This window comes from Stegostoma tigrinum, unplaced genomic scaffold (genome assembly GCF_030684315.1).
Source record: "Stegostoma tigrinum isolate sSteTig4 unplaced genomic scaffold, sSteTig4.hap1 scaffold_146, whole genome shotgun sequence".
NCBI lineage: Eukaryota > Metazoa > Chordata > Chondrichthyes > Orectolobiformes > Stegostomatidae > Stegostoma > Stegostoma tigrinum.
This window is the reverse complement of record NW_026728090.1, coordinates 490,168-502,104: the sequence shown is the minus strand read 5'-3', so window position 1 is coordinate 502,104 and position 11,937 is coordinate 490,168. Positions and strand designations below refer to the sequence as shown.

General features: G+C 43.5%; 1 non-coding gene across 1 annotated transcript; it reads right to left on the bottom strand.

The window, feature by feature from the left end:
- Positions 1 to 11,428: 11,428 nt before the first annotated feature.
- trnan-guu (transfer RNA asparagine (anticodon GUU)) lies at positions 11,429 to 11,502 on the bottom strand. Its single transcript has one exon. It is a non-coding gene; the product is annotated as a tRNA-Asn (tRNA).
- Between the last annotated feature and the right edge of the window lie 435 nt (positions 11,503 to 11,937).

The window sequence follows — 11,937 nt, the reverse complement described above, 5'->3', positions numbered from 1 at the left end:
GCTGTAGAATCCAAGATAACAAAGTGTGGAGCTGGATGAACACAGCAGGCCAAGCAGCATCTCAGGAGCACAAAAGCTAACGTTTCGGGCCTAGGCCCTTCATCAGAGATCTTTGATGTACTCTGAAGTCATGAAAGGTGCTACATGAATGCAAGTTCTGTCTTTCTTGAGGCCTCAAGGTTCAATTGGTTTATACTTTGTGTTTCGATCCCAACAGATGTCATTACTAGACAACTTGACGTCCAGTCCCTGTACACCTGCATTCCGCATGGAGATGGCCTCAAGGCCCTCCGCTTCTTCCTGTCCCGCAGGCCCGACCAGTCCCCCTCCACCGACACTCTCATCCACCTAGCTGAACTCGTCCTCACACTCAACAACTTCTCTTTTGACTCCTCCCACTTCCTACAGACTAAGGGGGTGGCCATGGGCACCCGCATGGGGCCCAGCTATGCCTGCCTCTTTGTAGGTTACGTGGAACAGTCCCTCTTCCGCACCTACACAGGCCCCAAACCCCACCTCTTCCTCCGGTACATTGATGACTGTATCGGCGCCGCCTCTTGCTCCCCAGAGGAGCTCGAACAGTTCATCCACTTCACCAACACCTTCCACCCCAACCTTCAGTTCACCTGGGCCATCTCCAGCACATCCCTCACCTTCCTGGACCTCTCAGTCTCCATCTCAGGCAACCAGCTTGTAACTGATGTCCATTTCAAGCCCACCGACTCCCACAGCTACCTAGAATACACCTCCTCCCACCCACCCTCCTGCAAAAATTCCATCCCCTATTCCCAATTCCTCCGCCTCCGCCGCATCTGCTCCCACGACAAGACATTCCACTCCCGCACATCCCAGATGTCCAAGTTCTTTAAGGACCGCAACTTTCCCCCCACGGTGATCGAGAACGCCCTTGACCGCGTCTCCCGCATTTCCCGCGACACATCCCTCACACCCCGCCCCCGCCACAACCGCCCCAAGACGATCCCCCTCGTTCTCACACACCACCCTACCAACCTCCGGATACAACGCATTATCCTCCGACACTTCCGCCATTTACAATCCGACCCCACCACCCAAGACATTTTTCCATCCCCTCCCCTGTCTGCTTTCCGGAGAGACCACTCTCTCAGTGACTCCCTTGTTCGCTCCACACTGCCCTCCAACCCCACCACACCCGGCACCTTCCCCTGCAACCGCAGGAAATGCTACACTTGTCCCCACACCTCCTCCCTCACCCCCATCCCAGGCCCCAAGATGACATTCCACATCAAGCAGAGGTTCACCTGCACATCTGCCAATGTGGTATATTGCATCCACTGTACCCGGTGCGGCTTCCTCTACATTGGGGAAACCAAGCGGAGGCTTGGGGACCGCTTTGCAGAACACCTCCGCTCAGTTCGCAACAAACAACTGCACCTCCCAGTCGCAAACCATTTCCACTCCCCCTCCCATTCTCTTGATGACATGTCCATCATGGGCCTCCTGCACTGCCACAATGATGCCACCCGAAGGTTGCAGGAACAGCAACTCATATTCCGCCTGGGAACCCTGCAGCCATATGGTATCAATGTGGACTTCACCAGTTTCAAAATCTCCCCTTCCCCTACTGCATCCCTCAACCAGCCCAGTTCGTCCCCTCCCCCCACTGCACCACACAACCAGCCCAGCTCTTGCCCCCCACCCACTGCATCCCAAAACCAGTCCAACCTGTCTCTGCCTCCCTAACCGGTTCTTCCTCTCACCCATCCCTTCCTCCCACCCCAAGCCGCACCCCCCGCTACCTGCTAACCTCATCCCACCTCCTTGACCTGTCCGTCTTCCCTGGACTGACCTATCCCCTCCCTACCTCCCCACCTACACTCTCTCCACCTATCTTCTTTACTCTCCATCTTCGGTCCGCCTCCCCCTCTCTCCCTATTTATTCCAGTTCCCTCCCCCCATCCCCCTCTCTGATGAAGGGTCTAGGCCCGAAACGTCAGCTTTTGTGCTCCTGAGATGCTGCTTGGCCTGCTGTGTTCATCCAGCCTCACATTTTATTATCTTGGAATCTCCAGCATCTGCAGTTCCCATTATCTCTCATTACTAGACAACCCTGACTGATCCAGACTGAAATCTGGTTTGCCAGATCATTTTTTGTTTTGTTTTTAACTAAGTGGTCTCTTGCTGAAGTAAAGTAAAATGTTGCAAATTTTATTTTAACAATAAAACAGGAGTTTACAATGCAAAAGAAATGAAGTTAAATGGGTAAATCAATCTAGTTACACATAATACAAATTCAAGAGTTTTAAACACACAGTAAAAATAGAATCCTATAGTCCCAAAATACTCCTTTATAATATTAAACATATCCCTACAGTACTTAACAACACCCTTCTGCATTATTCAAACCAGAATCTCTTCCCAAATAACTTGGTAGGTTAAAATAACTGTGTCTCCAAGTCCAATACTGGAACCTCTGATAGATAATTCCTGGAACTGTCATACACCTGAGGTTAAGTAAACTCAGCTTCAAGTCCTCTTCACGGTTTTATCCCAACATTTCTGGAGTGGGACTCTCAGTACCTCCTTCCTCCAAGATAATCAAGTTTACTGTATTCCTTTCTCAGATGCATGGCTCTACACATGCATCTCCATGCAAGAAATGCCCAAAAATAAAGTAAAACTGAAATAAAAACCTCTTCCTTCTAAGCTATAGATCCCTTAAGCTGAAAAGAAACTGCCTGAGTCTCAAAATTTCGAATGAAAACCTTGAGGTACAATTATCTACAATGCCAGGTTGTAAAATAATAAAATAAAATAAGAACAAATCACACTGTCAAAGTAGCCCTCACAAACTGTTTTAAAGAAATCACCATGGCTACAGAAATACTTACAAGTTAATTATTAACTTCAAACACACAGAAGATCCACATGTTACTCACTTAAAGTTCAAAACCCAAACTAAAAAGAGATGATATTTTAAATATTAATCAGAAAGTTTATATCACACTTTGTTTCTTGTCTCTAAGTGACTTTCCTTTTGAATCTTATATTCCACCACAACTTAGATGTCCTTATGTAAACAGAAATAAATCTGCAAAAAATATCGATCAACAGGAGCTTGTGATTGGAGGATTTGTGGTGCTGCAGAGATTCCCTGCAGCTTGAATATAAACAGCTATTAAATCCCTCGTGTCAGAGACAGCAGCCAAGTAAAATCAATGAACAACAAGTAAGGTCAATGATAAATGTGCACTGTATGCTTGGGCATGGATGAAGGCAATGGATCTTTTATCTTCAGGTTTAGTGCTGAAAAATAGTGTCAGAAACTTTCTCCCTCCTCACAAAACAGCTACAAAACGTTAATAGGCTCAGTACGACAAATTTTCTGGGGCAGGCTGGATAAATCAAAGACGTTTTATCTCTCCATCATTAATTACAAGTTTGCGACACTGTTTCAGCAAGTGAAGTGAAATTAATGGCAAGTTTCAAAAGTTCTCCTTTGTTATCAACCTCTTGCCTAGTTTAGAGTGAATCCAAAATGGAACCACTGTTCAATAAAGAGAATGGGTGACTGGGGTCCCCTAGAATGGAACAAACAGCATCACAATTCACTCTGGGTCAGGTTTATCTGTCAAGTCAATGTCAGCTGTTAAGAATTGAACCCAATTCCCAGGGTGACTTTTCTAAGAGTGTGTCCTCTTCGAGTCCACAGGATTAATGCCTGACTCGCTACATCCCATTTCAATACAGCCTGTTAGAGCTACACAGTCATAGAGATGTACAGCGTGGAAACAAAACCTTCGGTTCAACTTGTCCATGCTGACCAGAGATCCTAAATTAATCTAGTCCCGTTTGCAAACATTTGTCCCATATCCCTCTAAACCCTTCCTATTCATTTACGCATCCTGATGCCTTTTAAGTGTTGTAATTGTACCAGCCTCCACCACTTCCTCTGGCAGTTCACTCGATGCATGCATCACCCTCTGCATGAAAAGGTTGCTCCTTCGGTCCTTTTGAAATCTTTCCCCTCTCATCTTAAGCCTATACCCTCTGAAACCTATAAACCTCTGTAAGATCAACCCTGTGCCACCAGCTTCTTTGGTCAAGCATTTGGTCACACCTTTATCTTCACCCATCATCCTCTTCAACTCAGCATCCAATTTTGTTTGCTTACGCCACTGCATAATGGAGTACATCCATGTTTAAATTTGTGGTTGTGTTCCTGAAAATGGTGACAATAAATTAGACAACATTATAATTCTTACAGAGGACTCATCCAGCACAGTGGATTTAGTATCCGGTGCCAGGCAAACCACTGGCAACGTTCCGCAACATATTGCACACATATGACCAAAAGGATTGCCTTTATGGCTATGACAATAAAGAGAAACAGAGAGCAGGAGGGAAAGTGGAGTTGAAATGTAAGATCAGCCTTGGTCACTATTCAGCAGGAATTCAGGTCCTAGGCGCAATATTGTCTACTCCTGCTCCTATTTATTGTGTTATTTTATCCCTGGGACTGGAAATTATGAGATGAATGATAATCTTTTGTGACCATTCTTCTCATATCTCTAAAATACAGTTTCTCATCTGATTTTCTTCATTTATAATAACTTATAGAACACTAAATCGAAAAAATTACATGGATATCATTTTATGTTGACATAAATTGAGAGCAACATATTGCATTTAGGTACAGCCTGCCTTTCATGTCGGATGACACCTCAAAGTGCTTCAAGGGAGTATGGGCAGCTAAAAACGGATGCTCAGCCAAAAACAGTGATATCGGGATAGGTGATCAAAAACTTAGTAAAGCAAGAGGGTGACTAACAAAAGTGACAGGCAAAGATATTTAGGGTCTTAAGAACTTAAGACTCAGGTAGCTGAAAACGTGGCCACCTGTGATGGAAGTTTGGGACTGTCAGGAGGCCAGGTTAAGAGGAGTGCAGAGAACTTAGAGGTTAATCGTGTTGGAGGATATTAGAAAGGGAAAAGGGAGAGAAAGGTCATGAAGTCATTTTAAAACAAAGACTATAATTTCATGTATTTTAGTTCTGTCTGACGGAAGAAGTGGTGACAGTATTCATAGGAGGATGTTGTTTTAGACTCAGTGACAGCGTGAAATACTAAAACGTATAGAGGATGTTTTATTCAGTGCAGACTGGATTTCTGTCACCCTGTCACCGTCCCCAGCTATGATCAGCTTCACCAATTCCACCTTTCTCTTTCCCACCCCAATAAACCTTTGCATTTGTCTGAGAAAGCAATTAGAATCCAACACACAGGATAATCCGTGATAACGGGAACTGCAGATGCTGGAGAATCCAAGATAATAAAATGTGAGGCTGGATGAACACAGCAGGCCCAGCAGCATCTCAGGAGCACAAAAGCTTTTGTGCTCCTGAGATGCTGCTGGGTCTGCTGTGTTCATCCAGCCTCACATTTTATTATCTTACACAGGATAATCCCTTGCTATTTGCAGCAGGTTTTGTCCATTTCTCAAAACACTTAAACAGCATCAAATTTTGGTTTCCACTCTTGTGAATATTGTTTGAAACACTGATATTAAATATTATTTCTCTATCACAAATCTTATTTTTAACGCCGACATTCATTTTTGCATCTCTGTTTAATGATGAGACAATACCGGAGTATAAAGGGAGTGGGTGTTAAGGAACATGTGTTATGCAAATAATCAAGAAATGAAGTACAAAACATGATTACTGCTGAACAGTACAGAGCTGTGATGCTGAAGATATGCAACTTGTGCCCATCAGGACAAATGCAAGAATACCACTTTTTGAATGATCATAGCAATTTATACCACAGGAAGAAAAGGAGTGCTGATTGACTGGCAAGTCAACTCTGACTTGTCAAGATGCTGAAATGGAGACAGCAGTAGATAACAATAGGCTCCTTGAGCCTCTGAATAATTCAATAAAGGAATCTTTCATTTGCAGAAAATGTTTCCTTGCATGTGGATGTATGCTGCTTCTAGGAAGCATATTGAATCACATGAAGAGGTCGGCTGATTATCTTGTCTCCAGTAATGTACAAAGTCGGGTTGGATCTGAATTAGATCCAGCATTTCTTTGGGTTTTGTTTTGATTGATGTAAATTGTTATGGTTCTTTGAAATTTGTCATTCTCGCAGTTGCTGTGATGAGTTTAACTGAAAGGAATGGCATCATGTCTCTCTGTTCAGCAGTATTAACAGGTATTATCCTGCTACCTTCAGATGAAAGAGTGGGAACTGCAGCGATTCTGGAAAAGGAAGAGAAAATTAATTTCTAATCATTGAAACAGCTCCAAAATTAACGATAATGAATTAAAACCTGAAAGAACTGAGGACGTTGCAAGTCAGAAACAAAAACAGAAATTACTGGAGCTGCTCAACAGGTCTGGCATATCTGAGGATCGGTCACTACACCCAAAATGGGATTTCTCTCCACAGATGTTGCCAGACCTGCTGAGCTTTTCCAGCAATTTCTGATTGTGTTTCCAAAATTAAGGAGCATGTTCTCAGTTGAATTGCAAAACAATATTGAAGGTGGTATTCTTCCTAATTTGATTATTCATGAGGGTGTCTTCAAAATTCAAATGATAAGCTAACCACTCCAGACCACGTGGTTAAATGGCTCCAGTGTACAATTGTGCCAAAGGTGCAGCTTTGATTGCTGCAGCTCTTATCAGGGCTCTCAGGGTCTATCTTTTTGTCTTGTCCTTCAACGGTAACATGGGGTAAGAAATGATGAGCAACTTTTGGTGAATGAAGATGCTGCTTCGAGAGACGACCGTGCATGTCATCGTGTTGTATTCACCAAGTGTCATAACCTGCTGCGGACCATTTTCCTTCACATGCATTTGAACTGGTATTGCTTTGAATTGGCTTGTTATTGCAAATGGAAGCACTGATTAAATATTTAAAAGTTTTAACAACGTCATTTTACATCCCACCACCCTGCCTCCATAGGCAGGTTTGGGACCCAATTTTAACTTTATGAAAGTGGATGCTTTTTGACTGGCTAAAATTGGGCCCATAAATGTGCTATAAATCAAGTGGGAGGTGTTGGCCTGTTGGTATTATCGCTAGACTGTTAATCCAGAGACCTAGGTAATGTTTTGGAGACCTGGGCATTGCAGATGGTGGAATTTGAATGGAATGAGAAAAAAAATCTGGTGTTAAGGGTCTAATAGTGACCATGAAACTGTTGGGAAGAAACCACCTGGTTCACTAATCTCTTTTAGGGAAAAGAAACTGCTACTCTGGCCTGCATGTGACTCCAGACCCACACAATATTGCTGACTTTCAACTGCCCTCTCGGCAGTAAATGCTGGCTAGCCAGTGCGGTGAAATTTTAAAAAGTAACAGTGCAATTTTATACATTCTAATAGGGTCATTCAGCATCAACACAAGTTTCGCAGAGCAATTGCTTAATGTGGGCCAGATATTCAATGTTGCTGACATTGGGTCAAATTGTACTATAGTGCAGCCAAATCCTCGGAAAGCTTGTAACTACTTTATCCAAGGCAATTGTGTTCAGAGTGAAATTCAGCTTGGATCAGATATTCTGTCCAAAGCCAGATTGCCAATTTACAATCATTTATTAAATCAGGGTATTTCACAATTTGTTCTGAAATACAATGTGAAGCATATTGAATAGGTCTACTTTTCGGCACATTGATCTGGCGCTTACAGTGCACAGATGTCCCTCAGTGAAGCTGCAGATCGCTCATAATACTAAAGGGAACTTTAGTCGCACAGAACAAATGACTGGGGGCCTGGTGGGAGTTTAATTTTTTTTCCATGTTCATGGATTGTGGGTGTTCCTGGCATGTATTGCACATCCCAAGTTTCCTTGGGCTCGATGGCTTGCTAGGCCATTTGAGAGATAGCAAGAATTGCAGATGCTGCAGTCAGAGACAACACAGTATGAAGCTGGAGGGACACAGCAGGCCAGGCAGCGTCAGAGGAGCAGGAAAGTTGATGCTTCAAATTGGGACCCTTCCTCATAAATGTCCATTTCTGAGGAAGGGTCCTGACTTGAAACGTCAACTTCCCTGCTTCACTGATGCTGCGTAGCCTGCTGTGGACTATTTCAGAGGCAAGTTATGAGTCAATTACACTGTGGCATGTATGGAGTCACATAAAGACAGACTAGACTCGAGAACAAGGGCAGATTTCCTTCCCTAAAGTGCATTCATGAATCAGGGCTTTCATGACAATCAATATAGCATCACAACTTCAATTCCAGATTTTCACTGATGAAATTTATTCATTGAGCAAATTTAAATTTCACCAAATACCATTGTATGATTTGAGCCTATACTTCTTGGGCATGAATCTGGGCGTCTGGATTAGGTAAAGTCACCAGACCCCAGAGCAGCTGAAGGCTGGTTTCTCATTAGAGAAAGATGACTGGTGCTGGTTTACCCTGAGGGTCACCCCACCTCAGCTGAGGAGCAAGGTTGAGAAGGTCAGACTTTCAATGTGACCTCAGCCAAGGTGGGGATTGAACCTGAGCTGTTGGCATCACTCTGCATTGGCAAACTAGCCATCCAGCCAACTGAGCTAACTAACCCCTAATATTAGCTCCGAACAACATTATCATTTAACTAACACCTCCCCTTAAAGAAGAACCAAAAGAACTGCAGATGCTGGAAATCAGAAACTAAAACGGAAATTGTTGGAAAAGCTCAGCGTGTCTGGCAGCAGCTGTAGGGAGAAATCAGAGTTAACGTTTCGGGTCCAGTGGCCCTTCCTCAGAAGGGTCATTTGGAGTTAGCTGGTCAAAGCTGGTCAGCCATGGTGGGCTGAAGGGCCTGTTTCGATGCTGTATGACTCTTTAACTTGATAGAAACATGCAAGACCCTGAGGGGGCTTGACATGATTGATGTGGAGAAGATGTTTCTTCTTGTGGAAGAACCTAGAATAAGGGGTCACTGTTCAAAATTAAGGGGTTGCCGATTTATGTCAGAGCTGAGGTTAAAGTAGCATTCCTGTCTCTGAAATTAAAGATTGTTGACTCAAATCCCACTTCAGATTGACAGTGTAATCTCAGCTGATACTGATGTAGTGCTGCACTGTTGGAGGGGCCATCTTTTAATGAAAGTAACTCGCCAGGCTCTCCTGTAACCCTGAACGATGTAAGAAAATCCAATGACATTATTCAAAGGACCCTCTCCCAGACATCCTGGCCTGCTGATGTTTATCTCACCCAACACCACAAAAATAGATTATCTGGCCATTACTTCTTTGTCTTTTCTCCCCCTTCAGAGGTTGTTATGTGCAAACCGTAAAAACCCGACAGAGTGGAAGTCAGTCATTCGGCCAATCAAGACAACACAGACCCACTGAACAGCATCACCCAGACCCACCCCATCCCTGCATTTCCCATGGCTAAACCACCTAGCCTGCACGTCTTTGGGCAATTTAGCATGGCCAGTCGACCTAAGCTGCACATCTTTGGACAGTGACAGTAAACCAGAACACCCAGAGGAAACCCATGTAAATATGAGGAGAATGTGCAATATTCACCCAAGGCTGGGATCAAATCCAGGTCCCTAGTGCTGTGGCTGCTAACCACTGAGCTACCATGCCACCCGAAATCAGTGGGGGGTTATGTTTCAAAAAGCCCTTCACTGGCTTTGAAGTGCTTTGGGATATTGCCATGTGTATAATGCTATGTAAATGCAGTTCTCCTGTTGCAGTTCTGCTGAAACAATAAAAATGACCATTGAGCAGTTTTCATAACTTCCACCTTCCTACTCCATGTGGGCTCTGGTTGCAAACTGCTTCTGGACTCGTTTGCAAGTCGATTTGTACACAAGTCCTGGCACAATGCAGAGCAATGTAAAATAGCTGCTCATAAATATGGGAAACATTTGTATGTCAGATATTAAAATGACACACTTGTATGGGATCATGTTCAACAGTACATGTATTTGTAAGACATGTCCCTAATCCAGGACCCCGTCTACTTTCAAAGCAAATGATGTCTCCAATTTAGATTGCAAATATTTCCAGAAATCCATGCACCCCAAACCTCCCAAAAAAAAACTTAAAGCAGTGGCAATACTCCTGAGTTGGAGCCATGCTTAAACAGTTTGCAGTATACAATCTGAGATCTAGAATTTATGGGATCTTTACAGATCTGAATGAGTCTCTCCCAGTCTCAGAAAGGCATTCCAGTACCATCAACATTACAGTGTGCCCCTGAAAAAGCTGCTGGGAAAAACAGTGGGAAACTTACTTACACATACGAACACACAAATACAGGCACACTCAGATAGGGGCACATGCACACACAGATACAGGCTCAAACCCAGATACAGACACACACACACACATTACATACACAGAGATAATGGGAACTGCGGATGCTGGAGAATCCAAGATAACAAAGTGTGGAGCTGAATGAACACAGCAGGCCCAGCAGCATCTTAGGAGCACCAAAGCTGACATTTCGGGCCTAGACTCTTCATCTGAAAAACACAGCTACACACAGATACAGGCATGCATACAAATACAGGCATGCACACAGATGCAGACACACATACTCACAGATACTGGCACATACACACAGATACAGACACACACACATTCACACAATGAATCAATCAACCAATCCAGGCTTCTATGAAGAGCCAAACACTACTGCCGTACAATTAAAAACTATTGTAACAACAGTTAAATTTTTAGTTAGGTAAGTGGTGATCAATTTTCAGAGATCTGCAGAAACATTTCAGGCTGTCCATTACATTGCATTTCAGGGGCTCCATGGATTTCTCAAGGGTCGAAAGGGACAGTACAGCTCCGTTAGGGTGTGTGTTTACTAAATGGTTTGCTGGATAAGCTACACTCTGTGGAAAAATATAACTTGTCTGTGGCTGCAAGAATTCATTTACAGCCCTGTTTACAAAGTCACTGCATCCTGATCACGAGTCAGGGAGCCCGGTCGAAAAACAGATTTCTGCTGCAGACTTTCTTCAACCAGTTTATATTTTGGGCACTTCTCGGCAACCCGCCCAAGTAATGGACTGATCAGTCGAATGCTGTCTCTCGAAACATCATCAAAACAGACAGCCTGAACCTAGCTGTCTACTTTACTTTCTGTAAAAGACATCATGTTGATACATATTTTTAATGCCATATATATGGGAAGCTTGGCTTGCAAGGTGTCTGTACTGGGTATTTAACAATTCTCTAGATTTGTCAACTTCTTTGTTGTCAAACATGTCCAGGTTTGGAATTGGGAATGAAGTTACAGTTATGGGGATCCTATACTTGAGGCCTTAAGCATCCCTATTACAGTCCTGTGACATTTCCCCAGACCATATTTATCATCTCTGTGAAAACTATTGATTTTGTACCAAGAGTTAAATTATGGGTAGTCTCATCTATTTGTCTTCTGTCAAATGGGAACTGAATTCTTAACTGTTATGGCAAACGTCCCTGGGTGGGCTCGAACCACCAACCTTTCGGTTAACAGCCGAACACGCTAACCGATTGCACCACAGAGATCTTAACTGTTATGTCCCAGTAAACACTGAAATTGGTGTGCTAATAACTAACTTCTATTATTTCCAGGCCCTCTAGAACATTCTGTCAGTGAATAACAAAGGGACACATGAGAAGTGTGATTGTTATAATGTGCTTACTCCCATCAGGGGGCCAGCTCATACTCATTTAACAACATGCACGTGCCATACACATCAGAAACACAGCAGCCACCCTCCTGTTCTGGAATGGATTTTAACCCAGGTGCCAAAGGTTTAAGGGCAAGCCACCCAAAGAGTTCCTGTGCCGTTTTTAATCTCAGTTTACAAAATGACATTCTCCCCTGCACTCTGACATTTTGTTAAAAATACACATATTTATGTCACAAGTGTGTACACATCACTGACAAGCATTGGCTGATACATTAGGCTTATCCTACACTCAAGATGCCTGAGGATA